Source organism: Chiloscyllium plagiosum, chromosome 31 (assembly GCF_004010195.1).
Source record: "Chiloscyllium plagiosum isolate BGI_BamShark_2017 chromosome 31, ASM401019v2, whole genome shotgun sequence".
NCBI lineage: Eukaryota > Metazoa > Chordata > Chondrichthyes > Orectolobiformes > Hemiscylliidae > Chiloscyllium > Chiloscyllium plagiosum.
In genome coordinates this window covers 44504884-44526843 of record NC_057740.1, presented here as the reverse complement: position 1 = coordinate 44526843, position 21960 = coordinate 44504884, and the positions used below count along the sequence as shown (strand labels likewise).

At 44.0% G+C, this 21960-nt stretch overlaps 1 protein-coding gene and 1 long non-coding RNA gene across 4 annotated transcripts in view; one reads left to right on the top strand and one right to left on the bottom strand.

The window, feature by feature from the left end:
- Nucleotides 1–21960, bottom strand: part of LOC122565068 (microtubule-associated serine/threonine-protein kinase 3-like) — a 180374-nt gene that overhangs the window by 6594 nt on the left and 151820 nt on the right. The window lies entirely within an intron of this gene.
- Nucleotides 14529–17948, top strand: LOC122565521. 3 transcript variants are annotated; one of them, XR_006316197.1, is made up of 4 exons: nucleotides 14529–14778; nucleotides 15764–15887; nucleotides 16505–16571; nucleotides 17440–17948. It is a non-coding gene; the product is annotated as an uncharacterized LOC122565521 (long non-coding RNA). The 3 variants fall into 3 exon arrangements; XR_006316198.1 differs by lacking the exon at nucleotides 14529–14778 and adding an exon at nucleotides 15404–15510; XR_006316196.1 differs by lacking the exon at nucleotides 14529–14778 and having other exon boundaries at nucleotides 15669–15887.

Below are 21960 nucleotides of genomic sequence, written 5' to 3'. Positions count from 1 at the left end.
TGTGCTGTTATAAGTCCTAGTGGTCGCAGTAGTCTGGCTGTCAGTTCAGAGATGTTCTTGATATATGGTAGTGTGGCTCGTCCTTTGGGCTGTGGCATGTCCTCGTTCCATTGTCTTTCCCTTAGGCATCTGTTGATGAAATTGCGAGGATATCCGTTTTTGGCTAATACCCTGTATAGGTGTTAGACAATAGACAATAGGTGCAGGAGTAGGCCATTCAGCCCTTCGAACCTGCACCGCCATTCAATATAATCATGGCTGATCATTCCTAATCAGTATCCTGTTCCTGCCTTATCTCCATAACCGTTGATTCCACTATCTTTGAGAGCTCTATCCAACTCCTTCTTAAATGAATCCAGAGAGTGGGCCTCCACTGCCCTCTGTGGCAGAGCATTCCACACAGCCACCACTCTCTGGGTGAAGAAGTTTCTCCTGAGCTCTGTCCTAAATGGTCTACCCCGTATTTTTAAGCTGTGTTCCTCTTCGTCATTTTGCAGTTCTGGTGTACTGCAGCATGTTGTGGCCCTTTTGAATAGTGTCTTGATGCAACTTCGTTTGTGTGTATTGGGGTGGTTTCTTTCGTAGTTCAGGACTTGGTCTGTGTGTGTGGCTTTCCTGTGTACCTTTGTGGTCATTAAACATTGTAATTGTGCCCACATCCACCACTTCCACACGTGAACTACCCTCTGTGTAAAACATTTGCCTCTCATGTCTTGTTTAAATCTCTCTCCTCTCACCTTAAAATCCTGATGATTTTGATATCCCTCCATAAAACATTTCAGCAATTTCATTCACACTATCCATATTTTATACTTGGTTTTGAGGACACATTGTCAGGCAGAACTTAATCCACCATCAATGCTTTGAGTACATATTTCATATAGCAATGCTCCATCAACACCACCTTAGAAAAGTCAGCAATTCACTTCTAAAGAAAATTACCACTGTCCGGAAGCCTCAGGCTCAGGGTAACAGCAGTTACACTGAGCACAGAGATGGACAAGACCAGCAATGTCTCGAGAACACTATCACTGTCAAGTTCTTTCATTGTCGCTGAATCTAAGGATCCTAACAGAAGCAGCTGCAGAGATAATGGATGCACTGGTTGCAATTTTCTAAAAATCCTTGAATTCAGGAGAAGTACCAGACGATTGGAAAACTGTAAATGTGACTCCCCTTTTCAAAAATAGAGGGAGGCAGAAAGCAGGTAACCATTGGCCAATTAACCTAATGTCTATTGTTGGAAAAATGTTAGAATCAATTATTAAGGAAGTAATAACATAACACATAGAAAATCACAATGTAATCAAGCACAGTCAGCATGGCGTCATGACAGGCAAATCATGTCTGATTAGGTTATTAGAATTTTTTTGAGGAAATCTCAACCAGAATGGATAGAGAGGAACCAGTATATGTGTTGTCTTTGGCTTCCAGAAGGCGTTCAACAAGGTACCTCACAAAAGATTAAGTCATGGTGTTGGAGGTAGGACATTAGCATGGATAGAAAATTGGCTAATGGGCAGGCAACAGCAAGTCAGAATAAAGTTGGCAATCCATGATTAGTGGGTTCCAGAGGAATCAGTGCTGGGACTGCAATTTTTACAATGTATATTAATGACATGGAGGAAAGAATATACTGTAGCCAAATTTGCAGACGACACATAATTAGGTATAAAGGCAGGTGGTAAAGGGGATACAAACAAAGAGATATCAATAGGTTTAGTAAGTGAGCAAAATGTTGGCAAATGGAGTATAATGAGAAAATGTGAAGTTTTTCATTTTGCAAGGGAGAACAAAAGAACAGAATATTATTTAAATTGAGACAAACTGCAGAAAGCTGTAAGACAAAGGGACTTTGGGGAACTTGTGCATAAAATACAGAAAGCTAGCACACAGGGGTGGCAGGTAATCAGGAAGGCTAATGGAATGCTGGCCCTTTTTTCATGGGGGTTGAAGTATAAGGGCTGGGAAGCCTTACTGCAATTATATAAAGTACTGGTTAGACCATTAGACCATTATGTAAGAATCTTAAAAAAAACACATTATCAAAATGGTGAGGGATTACAAAGCTTTAAGATGCAGAGGCATCTGGATGTCTTACTGGGATTGAATACAAACACTGGGAGGCTCTGCTTCACTTTACAGAACTCTGGCACAATTACCTCTGGAATACTAATAAATTACAAGATCATCTGGGTATTACTCTTCTTTATTTAAAGAAGTTAAAAATCACACAACACCAGGTTATAGTCCAACGGGTTTATTTGGAAGCACAAGCTTTCAGAGCACTGCTCCTTCATCAGGTGGGTGTCTTTAATGAAGGATTAAAGCCTTTGACAAAGTCCTTCATGGCAGACTGTACCTAAGGTGAGGACACATGGTATCAAAGATGAGCTGAATTTCACATTGGGCCCAAGGTCCCGTACTTCCCCCGGGAGCCTGTGCCCCACAACCTGAGCCACCTCCAGAATTTTAGTTTTGTCCCTTTCAGAGATGTGTCAAAGTGGGCCCTGTATACACCATCCACCTCTTCTCCCTCCTCCACCAGCCGGACACGCCTTGGCGTGCCCATTTGCCACCGGGCGGTGGGGATCCCCAGTGGAGGGCTCTCTACGCGGGAGTCCTCCCCCTTTCTCTCGGGGATCTGGGGTGGAGGGTGCTGCACGCAGCAGTCCCCTGCAACCGCAGATTGCGGTGGTTCACGGACTCCCAGCCCAACTGCTTGTTCTGTGGCGCTGTGGAGTCCGTGGACCACGTGTATATTGGGTGTGGGCGTCTGCACTCCCTTTTTGATTTTCTTAAAGACCTGCTCCTCTGTTTTTGGTTGCACTTCAGACCCACGCTCCCGATCTTTGGGCACCCGGTGCAGAGGAGGGTGGGAGGGAGGCTCAGATGACCTCCTCGTGGGTCTGCTCCTGTGCCTGGCCAAACTGGCCATAATCAGGTCCAGGCAGTGGGCCGTGGAGGGGGTCGTTATGGCCAATGGCCTGCCCCTCTTCCGCGGATATGTCAGAGCCCGGGTGTCCTTGGAGAAGGAGCATGTGGTGTTCACCAACACCCTCAAGATTTTCAGGGAAAGGTAGGCACCGCAGGGAGTGGAGTGCATTATTTCCCCGTCCAACTCTATTGTGATTTAATCCCTGCCCTCCCCTTCACTGTTTGATCACACAGCATTGCCCTTTGATGTGAAGGGAACTGCTTGTCACTGGGCACTCGGGTGTTTCCTTTCTTCCTGGTGGTGGAAACTGAATAAAGATTCATGCACCTTGTGTCTCTCACACTTGCACACACACAACATGGGTGCTGGGGAAAAATAAGCACTGCCACAGTTAGGCGGCAGTGTGGACGTTTTGAACGAAAAAAAAAAGATAAATATAAACAGGAGTGCCTCGGTTTAGGAGCCTGACTGTGCTGACTGGGCCACAATCAGTGTGTTACTGCTGCTGTTGGTTTCTGCTGTTTTTTTTCGAGGTGGGGGTGGGGGGAGCGGAACCTGATCCCTGAGAAAAAAAAAATCAAAGGATGAGCTGACAAGATGGATACAGAACTGGCTCAGTCATAGGAGTCAGAGCATAGTGGTGGAAGGATGCTTTCGGAATGGAGGTCTGTGGCAAGTGGTACGATACAGGGATCAGTGCTGGGACCTCTGCTGTTTGTGATCTACAGAAATGATTTGAAGGAAAATGTAGCTGGTTTAATTACTAAGTTTGCAGATGATGTAAAGTTTGGTGGAGTTGCAGATAGTGAGGAGGATTGTCAGAGGAAAAAGCAGGATATATATCAGTTGGAGGCATGGGTAGAAAGAATGACTGATGAGAGTTTAATCTGGACAAATGTGAGGTGATGCATTTTGGAACGTCAGTTACAGATGGAAATTATACAGTGAATGGCAGAACCCTTAGGAGTATTGATATGCAGAGAGATCAGCGTGTACAGGTCCACAAATAATTGAAGGTAGCAGCACAGGTAGATATGGTACTAAAAATGGCCTATGACATGTTTGCTTTCATTGGAAGGGACATTGAGTATAAGGATAGACAAGTTATGCTGCAGCTTTATGTTGCAGCTCTATAAAACTTTGATTAGATCGCACTTGGAATACTGTGTCCAGTTCTGGTCGCCCTATTATAAGAAAGATGTGGATGCTTTGGAGAGGGTTCAGAGGAGGTTCACCAGGATACTGCCTGGACTGGAGGGCTTATCTTATGAGGAGAGGTTGACTGAGCTCGGACTTTTCTCATTGGAGAGAAGGAGGAGAAGAGGGGACCTAAATGAGGTATACAAGATAATGAGAGGCATAGATAGAATTGATAGCCAGAGACTATTTCCCAGGGCAGAAATGACTAACACGAAGGGTCATAGTTTTAAGCTGGTTGGAGGAAAGTATAGAGGGGATATCAGAGGCGGGTTCTTTACACAGAGAGTTGTGAGAGCATGGAATGCGTTGCCAGCAGCAGTTGTGGAGGCAGGGTCACTGGGGACATTTAAGAGACTCCTGGACATGCATATGGTCACAGAAGTTTGAGGGTGCATATATGAGGATCAGTGGTCGGCACAACATCGTGGGCTGAAGGGCCTGTTCTGTGCTGTACTGTTCTATGTTCTATGTTCTATGTTTATAGAACTTCAGTTGGGTCACACTTGGAATATTGTGTATGGTTCTGGTCACCACACTACTAGAAGGATGTGGATGCTTTGGAGAGGGCACAGAAAAGGTTTACCAGGATGTTACCTAGTCTGGGGGATTTTAGCTATGAAGAAAGGTTGGATAGGCTGGGTTTTTTTCACTCAGAAGGTTAGGTTGAGGTGTGACCTACTGGAACCTTATAAGGTAATGAATGACATGGATAGAGTGGAAAGTATGAGGCTTTTTTCCTCGATTTGGAGGGATCAATTACTAGGGAACACAGAGGAGAGGGGGAGTTTAACTGACATGTGTAAGACGACTTTTTCACACAAAGGGTGGTGAGTGCCTGCGATGTGTTGCCAGAGGAGGTAGTGGAAGTAAACATAATAGCAGCTTTCAAGAAGCACCTGGACAAATACACGAATAGGAAGGAAATAGAGGGATATGGATCCTGTAAGTGAAGATAGTTTTAGTATGGAAGGGCAAATGTGTCAGCGCAGGCTTGGAGGGCTGAAGGGCTTGTTCCTGTGCTGTATTGTTCTTTGATGTAAATGCAATGGAAACAATTCAGAGAGGGTTTACTAAATTAGCTTTTCCAGCAATTTCAGTTTATATTTCTGATTTCCAGTATTTTCAGTTCTTCCAGTTTTTGTTTTTACTAAATTAATACCTGGAGTGGATGGGCTATCTCATGATGAAAGTTTGGACAGGCTGGGCCTGAATCCACCAGAGTTTAAGAGAGGACAGAATGGATATGGAAAGAATGTTTCCTCTTATGGGACAATCTAGAACTTGAGACCAGTATTTAAATTTCAGGGGTCACCCATTTAAGACAGAGATGAGGGGAAATGTTTTCTCAGTTCTCGAGTCTTTGGAATTCTCATACAGCCCCACAGCATGGAAACAGGCTCTACAGCCCAAACTGGTCCATGCTGACCAAAATGTCCATCCATATTAACTCCATTTCCCTGCACTTGGCCCATATCCTTCTAAGGGGAGAAAGTGAGGTCTACAGATGCTGGAGATCAGAGCTGAAAATGTGTTGCTGGAACAGCGCAGCAGGTCAGGCAGCATCCAGGGAACAGGAGAATCGACGTTTCGGGCATAAGCCTGAAGAAGGGCTTATGCCCGAAACGTCGATTCTCCTGTTCCCTGGATGCTGCCTGACCTGCTGCGCGGTTCCAGCAACACATTTTCAACCCCATATCCTTCTAAACCTTTCCTAGCCACATCTTTCTCCAAATGCCATTTACATGTTGTTAATGTACCCACCTCAACCATTTCCACTGTGACTCATTCCATATGCGTACCACCCTCTGTATAAAAATGTTGCCCCTCGGACTCCCTTTTATCCTTTCCCCTCTTACCTTAAACTGATGCCCTCTAGTCCTTGATTCCCCATCCCTAGGAAATAGACTAAGTGCATTCACCCTATCCATATCTCTCATGATTTTATACACTTCTATAAGATTCCCCCCTCAGTCTCCTATAGTCTAAAGAAAAATGTCCTAGCTTGTCCAATCTCTCCCTATAACTCAAACCCTTGAATCCTGGCAACATCCCTGTAAATTTCTTCTGTATTCTTTCCAGTTTAATAACATCCTTCTGATAGCAAGTTGACCAAAACTGAACATGACCTCACCAATGTCCTATGCAATTGCAACACAACCTCCCAATTTCTATACTCAATGCCAGTGTACCAAAAGCCTCCTTCACTGCCCTGTCTGCATGTGATTCCACTTTAAAGAATTGTGCACCTGAACTCTGCAAACTCAGGAATCATGTCTTGTACATTCTCATCCAAACCATTGATGTAGATAACAAACAGTAATGGGCCCAGCACCAACCCCTGTGGCACTCCACTAGTCACAGGCCTCCAGTCAAACAAGCATCCTTCCACTATTTCCCTCTACTTCCTATCACCAAGCCAATTGTGTAATCAATTTGCCAGCTCTCCTTGGATTCCATACGATCTAACCTTCCAGAGCAGCCTACAATGTGGAACCTTATCAAAGGCCTTACTGAAATCTATATAGACTATGTCTACTTTCCTGCTCTCATCAATCTTCCTGGTCACTTCACCAATGATCTCCTATGCACAAAGTCACGCTGACTACCCTTAATCAAATCCTGTCTTTCCAAATGCATGTATATCTTTTCCATCAGAATCTTCTCAAGTAATATGTCTACTAGAGATGTTGGGCTTCCTGGTCTACAACTCCCAGACTTTTCTTTCCAGCCCTTCTTGAATGACGGCACAACATTCCCTACCCTCGAGTCTTCTGGGACACAACCTGTAGCTAACGGTGGCGCAAAAATATCAGCCAGGGCCTCCACAATTTCTTCGATAGTTTCTTGCAGGCTTCTTAGATATATCTGGTCAGGACCAGGAGATTTATCCACCTTCATACTGTGACATCTCCTCTACTGTGAAATGGACTGTCCCCAAGATATTGCCACTAACTTTCCCATGTTCCCAAGTCTTCATGCCTTTCTCCACAGTAAACACAGAGGAGAAATATTCATTGAAGGCCTCATCTATGTCCTGTGGTTCCTATGTCCACTTTCGTCATTGAGGAGGCATAGTGGATTCATGCTGAGTCCATAATCCACAGGTCGATGGATCGAAACCATCACTGCTATTAACCCTACCTCACCATCAAACCAGCAGACAAGGTGAGGAGATCTGCAGTGGTAGTTTGACGCACCTCCCTCTACACCGCTGAAGCCAGGTGCCAACTCGCGGATACCTCCTCCTACTTCCCCCTTGACCATGACCTCACCTCCCATCACTAAGCCATCAACTCCCAGACCATCTACAACCTCATCATCTCAGGGGATCTCCCATTCACAGCCTCCAACCTCATGGTCTGGGAACCCTACACCACCCAGTTCTACCTCCTACCCAAAATTCACAAACCTGACTGCCCCGGTCGACCTATTGTCTCGGCCTGCTCCTGCTCCACCAAACTCATCTCTGCATAATGTGACACCATCCTATTCCCCACCCCACCACGTTCGGGACACCATCCACACCTCCATGACTTACGTTCCCCCGGCCCCAAAGCCTCATCTTCACTCTGAACATCCAGTGCCTGTACAACTCCATCTGCCATGACGAAGAAGTCCAAGCCCTCCGTTTCTTCCTCTCCCATCAACCCCACCAGTACCCTTCCACTGACACTCTCATTTGTTTGGCTGAACTGGTCCTCACCCTCAATCATTTCTTTTTTGAATCTTCCCACTTCCTCCGAATTAAAGGGGTAGCCATAGGCACTGTCATGGGCCCCAGCTATGCCTGTCTCTTCTACATGGAACAGTCCATCTTCCGCAGTTCCACTGACACCATTCCCCACCTTTTCCTCCACTACAGTGATGACTGTATCAGCGCCACCTCGTGCGCCCACGACGAGGTTGAATAGTTCATCAGTGTCACTAACACATTCCACCCCAACATTAAGTTCACCTGGACCATCTCAGACACCTCCGTCCTCTTCTTGGACCTCTTCATCTCCATTAACGGTGACCGACTCAACACAAACATCTTCTACAAACCCACCGACTCCCACAGCTACCTGGATGACACCTCCTCCCCCACCCTGTCTCCTGTAAAAATGCCACCCCGTATTCCCAATTCCTCCGCCTCCATTGCATCTACTCCCAGGAGGACCAGTTCCACCATTGAACATCAAAGATGGTCTCCTTTTTCAAAGACTGCAATTTCCCCTCCCATGTGGTCATCGATGCACTCCAGAACATCTCATCCACTTCCTGTATCTTTGCTCTCTGATCACAACAAGGACAGAACTCTCCTGGGTCCTCACCTTCCACCCCACCAACCTCCGGATATATTGCATTATCTTCCGCCATTTCCACCAACTACAAACAAACCCCACTACCAGGAAGGATATATTTCCTTCCCCAACCCTATCTGTGTTCCGCAAAAACCATTCTCTCTGCGACTCCCTTGTCAGGTCCACGCCCCCCCCCCCTCCACCCCACCAACCCACCCTCCCCTCCTGGCACCTTCCCCTGCCACCGCAGGAATTGCAAAACCTGTGCCCACACCTCCTCCCTCACCTCCATCCAAGGCCCCAAAGGAGCCTTCCACATCCATCAGAGATTTACCTGTACCTCCACACACACCATCTATTGTGTCCATTGCTCCCGATGTGGTCTCCTCTACATTGGGGAGACAGAATGCCTACTTACGGAACACTTCATAGAACATCTCTGGGACCCCCGCACTAACCAACCCCACCGCCCTGCGGCCGAACATTTTAACTCCCCCTCTCACTTCCCCAAGTTCATGCAAGTCCTGAGCCTCCTCCATCGCCAAACCCTTACCATCCGATGCTTGGAGGAAGAACGCCTCATCTTCTGCCTTGGGACCCTACTACCACATGGGATCAATGTGGATTTCACCAGTTTCCTCATTTACCCTCCTCCTACTTTATCCCAGTCCCAACCTTCCAATTCGGCACCGCCCTCTTGAACAGTCCTACCTGTCCATCTTCCTTCCCATCTGTCCGCTCCACCTTCCACTCTGACCTATCACCTTCTTCCCCCACCTTCATCTACCTATCACACTCTCAGGTACCTCCCCCCCCCCAACCTCATTTCCCTCCCATTTATCTCTTGGCCTCCTTGGGCCATCCCCTTGTTCCTGATGAAGAGCTTATGCTCAAGATGTCGACTCTCCTGCTCCCCGGACACTGCCTGACCTGCTGTGTTTTTCCAGCACCACACTCTTCGACTCTGATCTCCAGCATCTGCAGTCCTCACTTTCTCCGAGTCCTAGTATCTCTCTAATTATTCTTTTTCCTCTTATATAGACCCTCTTTGGATTCACCTTCATCTTCTCAGCCAACGCTGTCTCATGCCCCCTTTCCGCCCTTCTGATTGCTTTCTTCAGTAAATTCCTAAAGCATTCTATATCAGGAATAAAAGAATGACTGGAAAAAGATTAGGGCCAATCAAGGATAGGCAGCATCCAGGGAACAGGAGAATCGATGTTTCGGGCATAAGCCCTTCTTCAGGAATGAAGAAGGGCTTATGCCCGAAACGTCAATTCTCCTGTTCCCTGGATGCTGCCTGACCTGCTGCGCTTTTCCAGCAACACATTTCCAGCTCTGATCTCCAGCATCTGCAGACCTCACTTTCTCCCCAATCAAGGATAGTAGTGGGAAGTTGTGCGTCGAGTCCAAAGAGATAGGGGTAGCACTAAGTGAATATTTTTTATCAGTATTCACACTGGAAAAAGACTATATTGTCGAGGAGAATACTGAGATACAGGCAACGAGATATGTCCCCTGGCCAGATGGAATTTATCCTATGATCCTCTGGGAAGCCAAGGAGGAGATTGCAGAGGTTTTAGCTTTGATCTTTATGTCATCATTGTCTACAGGAATAGTGCCAGAAGACTGGAGGATAGCAAATGTTGTTCCCTTGTTCAAGAAGGGGAGTAGAGACAACCCTGGGAATTATAGGCCAATGAGCCTTACTTCGGTTGTGGGTAAAGTGTTGGAAAAGGTTATAAGAGATAGGATTTATAAGCATCCAGAGAGGAATACACTGATGTGGAGGGACTGGAACGGGTGCAGAGGAGGTTTACCAGGATGTTGCCTGGTATGGTAGAAAGATTGTATGAGGAAAGGCTGAGGCACTTGGGGTTGTTTTCATTGGAGAAAAGAAGGTTTAAGGGTGACTTGATAGAGGTGTACAAGATGATTAGGGGTTTAGATAGGGTCGACAGTGAGAATCTTTTTCCACGTATGGAGTCAACTATTACAAGGGGGCATAGTTTCAAATTAAGGGGGGGTAGGTATAGGACAGATGTTAGGGGTAGGTTCTTTACTCAGCGAGTATGCCCTGCCAGTAGCAGTGGTGGACTCTCCCTCATTATGGGCATTTAAGCGGGCATTGGATAGGCATATGGAGGATAGTGGGTTAATGTAGGTTAGGTGGGCTTGGATCGGCGCAACATCGAGGGCCGAAGGGCCTGTACTGCGCTGTATTCTTCTATGTTCTATGTTCTATGATTAGGAATAGTCAACATGGTTTTGTGAAGGGTAGGTCATGCCTCACAAACTTTATTGAGTTCTTTGAGATGGTGACCAAACAAGTGGATGAGGGTAAAGCTGTTCCTGTGATGTATATGGATTTCAGTACGGTGTTTGACAAGGTTCCCCAAGGTAGACTATTGCAGAAAATACAGAGGTATGTGATTGAGTGTGATTTAGTGGTTTGAATCAGAAATTGGCTAGCTGAAATGTTCATCCTTGAGTTCAGTTACTAGTGGGGTACCGCAATGATCTGTTTTGGGACCACTGCTATTTGTCATTTTTACAAAATGACGATGAGAGCATGGAAGGAAGGGTTAGTAAACTTGTGGATGAAACTAATGTCAGTGGACTTGTGGACAGTGCTGAAGGATGTTGCAGGTTGCAGAGGGACATGGATAAGCTGCAGAGCTGGGCTGAGAGATGGCAAATGAAGTTTAATGTGGAAAAGTGTGAGGTGATTCACTTTGGAAGGAGCAACAGGAATAAAGAGCACTGGGCTAATGGTAAGATTCTTGGCAGTATAGATGAGCAGAGAGATATCAGTGTCTATGTACATAGATCCCTGAAAGTTGCCACCCAGGTTGATCGGGCGTTAAGAAGGCATACGGTGTGTTAGCTTTTATTGAGAGAAGGATTGAGTTTCGGAGCCATGAGGTCATGTTGCAGCTGTACAAAACACTGGTGCGGCTGCACTTGGAGTATTACGTACAGATCTGGTCACCGCATTGCAAGAAGGATATGGAAGTTTGGAAAGGGTTCAGAGGAGATTTACTGGGATGTTGCCTGGTATGGAGGGAAGGTCTTATGAGGAAAGGCTGAGGGACTTGAGTCTGTTTTCGTTAGAGAGAAGAAGGTTGAGAGGCAACTTAATTGAGACATATAAGATAATCAAAGGGTTAGACAGGGTGGACAGTGAGAGCTTTCTTCCTAGGATGGTGATGGCTAGCACGAGGGGACACGGCTTTAAATTGAAAGGTGATAGATTTAGGACAGATGTCAGAGGTATTTCTTTACTGAGAGAGTAGTAAGGGCGGGAGTGTCCTACCTGCAACAGGAGTAAACTCGCCAACTTTAAGGGCATTAAATGGTAATTGGATAAATATATGGATGAGGATGGAATAATGTAGGCTTCAGATTGGTTCCACAGGTTGCGCAACATTGAGGGCTGAAGGGCTGTACTGCGCTGTAATGTTCTCTGTTCTATGTTCCTGTATCCTCTACATACCTCAGGGATTCCCTTGATCCCAGCTGCCTGTATTGAGCAATGCCTCCTTCATTTTTTTGGTCAAAGCCTCAATATCTTTTATCATCCAGGGTTCCCTATTCCTGCCAACCTTGTCCTTCACCTTCACAGGAACAAATGAACCTTGAACTCTAGCTATCTCACTTTTAAAGGACTCCCACTTTGTCTGCAAACACTTGAACCTGTGGACCAGTTTTGTCCCACTCAATAACTATTTTAAAATTAATAGAATTATGGTCACTGCTCCCAAAGTGTTCCCTCACTATCATTTCTGTCACTTGTCCTGCTCTACTTCCCTTGAGTAGATTGAGTTTTGCCCCTTCTTGCTTAAGGAAACTTTCCTAAATGCACTTAACAAATTCCACTCCATTCTAAGCCCTTAATGCTCTGGCAGGCCCAGTCTATGTTAGAAAAATTAAAATCCATGGCTATGACAATCCTATTGCTCCTGCAAGTCTCCCCAGTCTCCCTGCATATTTGTTCTTCTGTTTCCCATTGACTAATTGGAGGCCTATAGTACAACTCCAATAATGTCACCATCCCCTTCTCATTTCTTAGCTCCACCTCCACTGGATGATCCTTCAGTTATTTAATCTGACTACTGCTGTGATACTCACCTGAATCAAAAATGCAACTCCCCCTCCCCTCTCCCCTGCATTTCTCTCCTGCCTAAAGTACCTGTACCCTGGCCCATTAAGCTGCCAGTTCTGTTCCTCCCTTAGCCATGTTTCTGTAATGGCAATAATAACCCAGTCCCACGAACCTATCCACACCCTGAGTTCATCAGCCTTACCTGTCAGCCCTCTTGCATTGAAATAAATGCAATTTAATCCAACAGCCATTCCTTGTGTAGCAGCCTGACCTGTCTGTTAATCTTATTAATTTTGATTACTGTATTTCCTTCCAGCCTCACACTTGCCTCCCTGCTGTTGAGTATCCCACATCCCTACCAATCTAGTTTAAACCCTCCCTTGCAGCATTAGCCAGCCCTCTTTAACAGGTCACCCTGAGGATCTAAAATCTGGATTTAGGCTGTTGTCAGGATCAACCATTTAATGCAAGTTTTTACTAACTACAAAATGGCTTCTTAATGTAAGTAACATAAAATAACAAAATGGCTTCTTGGAGCAAATTAACAATTTTGTTTATAATGGCACCTAACTCTGCTGAAAACTGCATTCCTGAACTAATTGAAAGAGATTAGCAAACAATACCCTTGGTTCGTAGTATGAATTAACCAAGCAAGATATGACATTATTGAAGTACACTAGCTGGCCTTGTAGACGCAGGTGCAGAGAGATAAAGGCGCGCAAAACAACCCTGTTTCCAGGAAATATCATTTACTTAATTTTCTGTCTATTTGTCATTTTATTTCATTTTAATGGATTAATTTTGCAATCAAGGCTGTTCTGTTTGTTAAGAGACCTATAAAAGTTGCCTGTGTTTAAGCTAAAGTGCAGCAGCTTTTCCAGAGTACACAGAGGTGCTTAGCCCCCGTGTTGCTGGATAACCCATGCCTGACATTGTAACAAATTGTTGAATCAGACTGAGCTGCTGGTGTTTATTTGACTGACCCGAAAGGCCACTCCCGGGGGATCCAGATTTACATCTGGTGTCTGTGACTCGGATACGGCATGGACAGATTGTGGACAGTGGTGTAAGAGCCTTGAGTCCCCCACCATTGAGTGCTGAGGAATTGGCCACCCAGACGTGAGTTTTTCATATCCACCTGGTTTTCGTTTCATTCAAGTGGTGGTTGACCTTACCCCTGGCTGTCTATCATCTCAGCCCAGCCTGGAACAGATCGGTGTCTGTAAGATTGGGGGTCGGGGACCCTAGATACAGAGAAAAGAAAAGATAAAATAGGATCCTAGCAGGAAGGGGGCCTGTAAGCAGAGTTGGGAACTCTGACTAAAGAAAAAATAAATTAAAGAGATAAGACAGGTTCAAGGATCCTACGGAAGTTGGGAATTTGGGAACTTGCGTTAGCAGATCAGGGATCTGTAAGCAGAGGTGGGAACTCTGATACGGTCGGATTGGCATTATTAATATTGGTATTTAAATTGTTCTGTGAGATAAAAAAAAGTATCGCGATACATTATAACAGCATTATCGAGGGTTAAGGAAAGTCGAGAAGGGTCTGTGGAAGTCAGTAGATTGTTGTGTGTTGATGGGCTGTTAAATAGTAAAGGTTTTGAGTCATAAAAGGAAGGTTTTTATGATGGGTAATACTATATGTGTGTGAGAGGTTTCCGGAGAAAACTGACAGTCTGGTGCCTTAAAAAAGACATTAGGTGATGAGCAGTGGCCACTAAGTGTCCCTAAAAGTATTCAATTGATTAAATCAGCCAGCAATTGATTTGGCAATTAATTAGTGTGGTGGCAATTCTATGACAAAAAAAGAATCTGTTTTGCACTCATGGTAGGATACTGCCACCAAATTTGGGATTGGATGAACTAATAATGTTACCATGATATCTATTAAGGTCCTCAAAATTGAATGTGCTCAAGTTAAACATCAACAGAAACAAAAGGAAAAGTCACCAGTGACTGATAGTCAACAGAGCTGTGCAGTTCAATGGTTGGCCACTCATTAGTCTTGTTGTTCGCTGTCAGGCTGTTGATTAGTGAAAGTTTTACGTCGAGTTTATTTCTGTCGTGTCTGTTCGGCTTGGCTTGTCTTGCTTTGCTGCTTTGTTTTGTTGTTCTGTTCGTTTTTGGTGTTTGTTCTTTGTTTATGAAATATGGAGGGTGGTTGCTGCCCTTGTGATGTTAAAAAAATAAGAAAGCTGGCCAGCAATACAATTCTCACACACTTTGTGCCACAGCCAAGATTTATAAGGGTAAAATTCTCTAACTTTGACTTTTGGAATGTATGTGTGACAGAGAAAGAGAGACAGCCCACAGCTTGCAGAAAGTTGAACCCTTTCAGATTCGATTTGGTTGCACATTTGCTTGTTGGTAACTGGATGTTGTGTTTTGTTGCCTGGAGCTCGAGATCCAGGACTGTTTTGGATTTGATTTGCATTTTGGAAATTTAGCTTGATTTCTTTTTAAGGTTAAGGATCCTTCAGTGATTATGAAATGAAATATTAACCCATGTTCTTCCTACTGTCAGTTTCTGACTAATCTCTTTTATCCTTACATGAAAGCCAGGCTTATTCAATTTCAAATCAGTTTAATACAGATTCAAATACAACTTTATAACCTTTTTCCTTGTTTCAGATTTGTTTGTTTCCACTTAATTTTAAGACTTCTGTGTTTCATTGGTGATTATGATGTGCCAGTCGTACCTTTATTAAGGGAGTCCCCTCCCTCAATGACAATTGAAGTTTCAGTTCAACATTAGGTTGTGATAAATCATGTAACAAAATTAATATCCTATGGTTAATATCTGTGTCTTTGGATTCGGCCATTATTCGTGCATTAGAAATTTTTTGTTACCATGCGAATAGAGTAGACCTTTTAACGCAGCTGCAGTCATTTCACGGCCTATAGCATTGCAAATGAGCAATGACTGGTCAGGACCGCTTAAGGAATCTAATCTTAGATTTAAATTAAGAGACTAGAACCAGGTAATTATAGTGCATTTCAAAGTTGGAAACTGTATACATTTTACATTTTAAATATTGAATACTGATTAAATGAATTTCAAATTTATATTGATGACTTTTAAAATGTCTTAGTCACTTGTTCAGTTTCCACTTCTGAATTACAGATAATGATTATTTGTTTTATTATTTTTAATAATTAATTGTGTTAGCTCAAATCACAAAATCAGAATTAATTGGCAGGATCGCTTGGTTTTATTCCTTTACATATTGTCAGTGACCTGTCTCATTGCCTCATGGGTAATTTGAAGCATGGCTGCATTAATTCGTTGCAAACTAAAGAATGGAAAGATACCTTACTGGCCCTTTGAAGGAATTCTGCCTGTGACTGAGGGATAGAGGTACGTATAGCAGATGTGACTGTGAATGGATATATGAAAAAATAAAAGGGACATGAGAAACAGTGTCAGGCCACTAAGATTGAGGAATATACAAACAGGGTTAAAACAACAACACTGTAAAATAAAGAATTTAGATTCTACTCGGAATCCCGAGTCTATGTTTGGCATACCGACCCCTTTTTTCAGTTTGGGGATTTTGTTCCTGGATACCTGCTGAGCCCCTAACATCTCCTGATTGTCCCCAGCCTTAATTTAAACCACCCATTTGTTACAAACCTTTCCTTCTTTTGAAAATGAAGCATCCAGTCTTCATAGCCAATATCATGGGGATAAGTGGCCTGCACCATCCCAAACTGGGTCCCATCCCGGGAATTAGAATAATGTTAATAAAACATGCCCCTGACCACAAGATCAAACCGGCTCAATTTGCTCAATATGTCCAAGGGTGATACGGATGCAAACACATCAAAATTCTGGGAGTCACCTGAATACAAATGGCTTGTGTTACAAGACTGAAATATGCGCCTATCTGTCTGATGGAAGTGACACACAATTGAACAATAATCAAGAAGCTCAATTACCTTTAAATAACCCTATGTGTTTGCAATATTTTCCAGCTGGAATCACTGAGATGATCCAGACCAACAGTACAAACCGGTCCAGGAATTTCCAGTAGCAAATGAGGTGAGCAGTGGTTTTCTATTGGGATGGCCAGAACCAGACTGAACAATGATGCAAGTTACAGGTAAAACCGATTATATCCAGCGCCCTCGCGATCCCAAATACCGTACACCAGCCCTGATAGAGTTGATTGGAACCATGATACCCACTGGGGGCGGAACCTACCTCAGGTGCCCACCCGATGACCATTGCTGGACAATCTTAGCCCGAGGGGATCCTGAAAATGGGGACAGGCAGGCCCCAGCATTTCACCTTTGACACTGGGAACAAGACATCAAAACGCCCAGGGACAAATGCCTGGCCCTTGCTTTAACTGTTGAAATGCGGCCACCAGGGAGTGATGTGTGTTTAATGTTACTTTGGAGCTGACGTGGGGAATCGACATGCTTTCGTCCTAGCAAATGGAAATCTACTAATATAACTGACTCTTCATTGTACTTTTAGTATGACCCATGATTTTGGAGCCTTGTGGGTACATTGAAGATGTTTAACCCCCAAGGAACAGCGTTGTAGTAATGCTTTTTGTTGGCAATTATCCAAGATGTTCGGCTCATGCCGAGGAAACTGATACTGTTTCCAAAGTAATGGGCAAGTAGATGCAGCTGCCAAGCAGGCAGCCTTACACCCCAAACTTCTGGTCCCCCAGCAAAACTCGGTTAGACACAGTTTATGGACGGGTATGCCAGACCTGGGTAAGGTACAGAAATCAAGGGGGATGCCCCTGCTGAAGAGCACAAACTCTGGCCTCAAATAGTGTACTCCCTCAATACTCAAATCAGAATGTGGTGACCCCTGCTGGACAAGTTTGTGTTCCTTCTTTGTTGCTGCCTATTTTAATTGACTATGTGTATTTTGTTTACACTTGGGCAAGGAGGAAATGGTTTAAACTTAATTACAATGGACACTCTGCAGCCTCCAACCTTGATGGGAAGGATCTTTCCAGTGCTCCTCATCACCCCAACTGCTGCTAAGGTCGCTGAATGTTCCGCCTAGGTTCATCTCCATCATTGCAAGCTCATCAGATGAGCTCTTTGCAAGGGGGGACATGATGAAGATCGAACTTGCCTTGTTCTGTGGACTTGCCATTGCCAGCATTGGTGCACAAGAAGGGACAGTTTACCTGTGCAATCCTGTACAATCAGAGACTGCGTATCAACTATGCCGAAAAAAAATCCTTGCGTGCCAAGAGACTGAACATTACCAAGACTGACTGCTGCAGTGGTCAACTGCATCAAAAAGATTGAACAGTTCATTTATTGAACAAGTCTAAATGGTCTTTACCCTGTAAAGATGTTGTGTGCCAGTTTGATTTCAGTTGTGCTATGGGCAACCCTGGTAAGCCTTGCCCCCATTCAAATAGGTCACGCCGCAAAAGAGAAGATGGGGAAATGGTACCTTTCACTAACAATTTGTTTCTCCAAAGTCACAACAGAATATTTGGCAGGGACGAAGTGGTCTGTTATGCCCTGACTTCAGCGAATGACTCCTTGACCTCCTTTCTTTTTTTCTCCTCCCAAATCCTAATGAAGGAGTATGGAGAGCTACTAAAGCATTTACTGGACATAACATTTCTTTTGATTATTACCTATCCCCACCTGCTAGCTGCTTCTGGACTTCTTCCAATAAATCTGGAGTAACCTATCTGAATTGTTACAATGGTAAAGGATGGGGGTGTACTTGCATTACTGTGACCAAGATTATTTCCTGCGTGATAATTAAATGTTCCAAAATAAAAGCAAATTACTGCAGATGCTGGAATCTGAAACCAAAAGAGAAAATGCTGAAAAATCTCAGCAGGTCTGGCAGCATCTGTAAGGAGAGAAAAGAGCTTACGTTTCAAGTCTAACTGACCCTTCGTCAAAGCTGGTCAAAGAGTCAGTTAGACTTGAAACGTCAGCTCTTTTCTCTCCTTATAGATGCTGCCAGACCTGCTGAGATTTTCCAGCATTTTCTCTTTTGGAATTAAATGTGCCAGTCGCCACTAATCCCCTGTAGGACTTTGCATCTCATGCGTATGCCTTGGGGAAGAGTGTGTCTCTGTTATCGCTGGTATTCAGATCCTTTGTGGAATGGGTAATAGCACTTACCTTTATTATGAGACCCCTAATGGGACCCACATCTTCCCAATTGGGGGATGGAAGGAACCAGTCTGCGACAATAACCGTATCTCTTTCCAAAAGACCCATCTCTTTCTATTAAACAGCTTTCACCTCAACCACTCAGGACAGCCATCCATGGACTATCCATATGTTCCAGGAAGTCACAAAGACAGGCCCGCTTCTTACTGGGATGCTCCCTCCATCATTTATACTAAATCTGGTTACTTTTTTTTTAGCCAAGGCAAAGCAACCAATTTCCTGGTCCTTAATCAAATAGGCACTCCCTGTGTTGTAACTGTTAGAACATTTTTTCCGACCACGGTTCCCTGTCCAATTACCTGGCAATGGGATTGGGATCTCCCTGTCAAACATTCAGTCTCATCTGAATTCTTTGCAAATTGGAAGAATCCGAAAGCTTTGAGCACCACGAAGGCTCACTCTCTGGGGTATGCATTTCTTAGTACGTTTTTCTGCTGGAGGGTCTGCAGGAATTATTAGCCATCAAAACCAAAATTATCTCATTTGTGGTCTCACCCTCTTGGGTATTGAGACAACTGCTGCCTTAACAGGAGTTAGGGACATACTTCCAGAATTATGCCTATTTTCCCAACAAACTGGTACGTTCTTGACTATATACTCACCAAAGAAGGTGGAGTTTGCACCACAGTCAAAGTCAAATGCATCATGGGGATCACTGACCTCATCGAGAATATTACCAGGCATGTACATAACATCCACACCTTCATCAGCCAAATGACTGAGGGTGCGGGATGGGGAGATAAGGGTTTTGGCTCATGGTACAACTGGGTGATAAATATGGCTATGTATGCTGGTATTGTTTTAATTGGTCTTTTTGTTGGCATTGCTATTGTTAAGTGTATTATTGCTAAAAGATTAATTTCTATTGACAGCATCAGTTCCACCCAGAAAATGCTTCTTCTCCATTCAGATAAAGTTGAGGAGGCGCCATTGCCTACCCATTCCTCCCTAAAAGAGGAGTCTCTGGTGTCCATTCGATTGGACTGATCTACTTTATGCCCTAACCGCCTATGGTGTGGTCATGGAATGACCAAAGTGGGGAGATGAGAATCTAAAATCTGGATTTAGGCTGTTGTCAGGAGCAACCATTTAATGCAAGTTTTTACTAACTACAAAATGGCTTCTTAATGTAAGTAACTTAAAATAACAAAATGGCTTCTTGGAGCAAGTTAACAATTTTGTTTATAATGGCACCCAACTCTGCTGAAAACTGCATTCCTGAACTAATTGAAAGAGATTAGCAAACAATGCCCTTGGTTCATAGTATGAATTAACCAAGCAAGATATGACATTATTAAAGTACCCTAGCTGGCCTTGTAGACGCAGGTGCAGAGAGATAAAGATGTGCGAACCAAGTAAGTTCCCAGGAAATTTCATTGGCTTAATTTTATGTCTATTTGTCATTTAACTTCATTTTATTGGATTAATTTTGCAATCAAGACTGTTCTGTTTGTTAAGAGACCTATAAAAGTTGCTTGTGTTTAAGCTAAAGTGCAGTAGCTTTTCCAGAGTACACAGAGGTGCTTAGCCCCCGTGTTGCTGGATAACCCATGCCTGACATTGTAACAAATTGTTGAATCAGACTGAGCTGCTGGTGTTTATTTGACCGATTGCGGAACCAAGAGGCCCCTCCTGGGGCCCAGATTTACAACGTCTGCCCCAGAAAAAATCCCAATGATCTAAAAATCTGAATCCCTCCCCCGTACCAATTCTTTAGCAACACCTTCAACAGCCAGATCCTCCTGTTCTTACCCTTACTAGCACATGGCACAGGAAAGTAATCTGAAGATTACCACCATTGGGGTCCTGGTTTTTAACTTTTCCTAGCTCTCTATAATCACTCTGCAAAATACATAGGAAAACAAAGTCTTCAGATAATACAGAGGTAGATGCAGATAGATGTTTGCTAATCAAAAAGGTGAAAGGTTATTCAGGGTAGACAGGAATGTATAATTAGGCTTGCAATTAGATCAGTCATGACCTCCATAAATGGAGGAGTTGGCTGGAGTGGCCAAATGACCTACTCCTATTCCTAACCTATGTGTTCATATGTACCTGACATCCATTTCTCTGGTTAAAGTTAGTTACAGCTGTCTCCAGTTAACTGATCAAATGTGCAAATTTCCCAAAGTGACTCATACAAAAGTCATATTCTTGAGCAGAGTAAATATGTACACAATCCAGGCAGACATCCATCAATCATTGTCTTTGCTTTCCATCCATTAAACAATGCCCTACTAACGCTGCCTCATCCCATTTCTTACTGCACACTTAAATTTTCGTACAAACCAGTGACCAATTAGTACAGGTATGTAAAAGCTATGGGAGTTCTACACACACTCCAGAGTATTCAGAAAATGCTGTCCAATCACAGAATTCTATCTAACATTAAACCTGGCTTTGAATTTTGCAACTTAAAAATGTGTTGCTGGAAAAACGCAGGAAAGAAGGGCTTATGCCCGAAACGTCGATTCTCCTGTCCCTTTGATGCTGCCTGACCTGCTGTGCTTTTCCAGTAACACATTTTTAAGCTCTGATCCCCAGCATCTGCAGTCCTCACTTTCTCCTATTTGAATTTTGCAAGCATGGAATGGGTTCATTTGCCTCTGCTCTGCCACCAGTGTAAAGACAGCTATGTTAGCCATACATCCTGAAGACAAGAGGATTGTAACAATCAGTATATTATTTTACTGCTTAAATTACCGAATGCACACAACCAAAACTTTCAAAACTCAAAGCGCAGTGAACAACATTAGATGTCATTCTACAAGTGGATTGATTCCAATCTAAAAAGTGAAATAACAGAGTTTTACATAAATTCATGCAGTTTTTGAGCTCAGAGTTCGACATGAATCTATGTGGTTTTTGAGCAAAACGTGTCAGATTGTGGACATAGATACCATTATTACGCGTGGGAACACCTCCCACCGTGTACATGGCAGGTACTCATGTGACTCAGCCAACATTGTCTATCTTATACGTTGCAGACAGGGATGCCCAGAGGCATGGTACATTGGGGAAACTGAGCAAAGGCTACGACAACGGATGAATGGGCACCGCACAACAATCAACAGACAGGAGGGTTCCCTCCCAGTTGGGGAACACTTCAGTGGTCCAGGACATTCAGCCTCGGACCTTCGGGTGACCATCCTCCAAGGTGGACTTCAGGACAGGGAGCAGAGGAAAGTGGCTGAGCAGAGGCTGATAGCTAAGTTCGGTACCCATAGGGAGGGCCTCAACCGGGACCTTGGGTT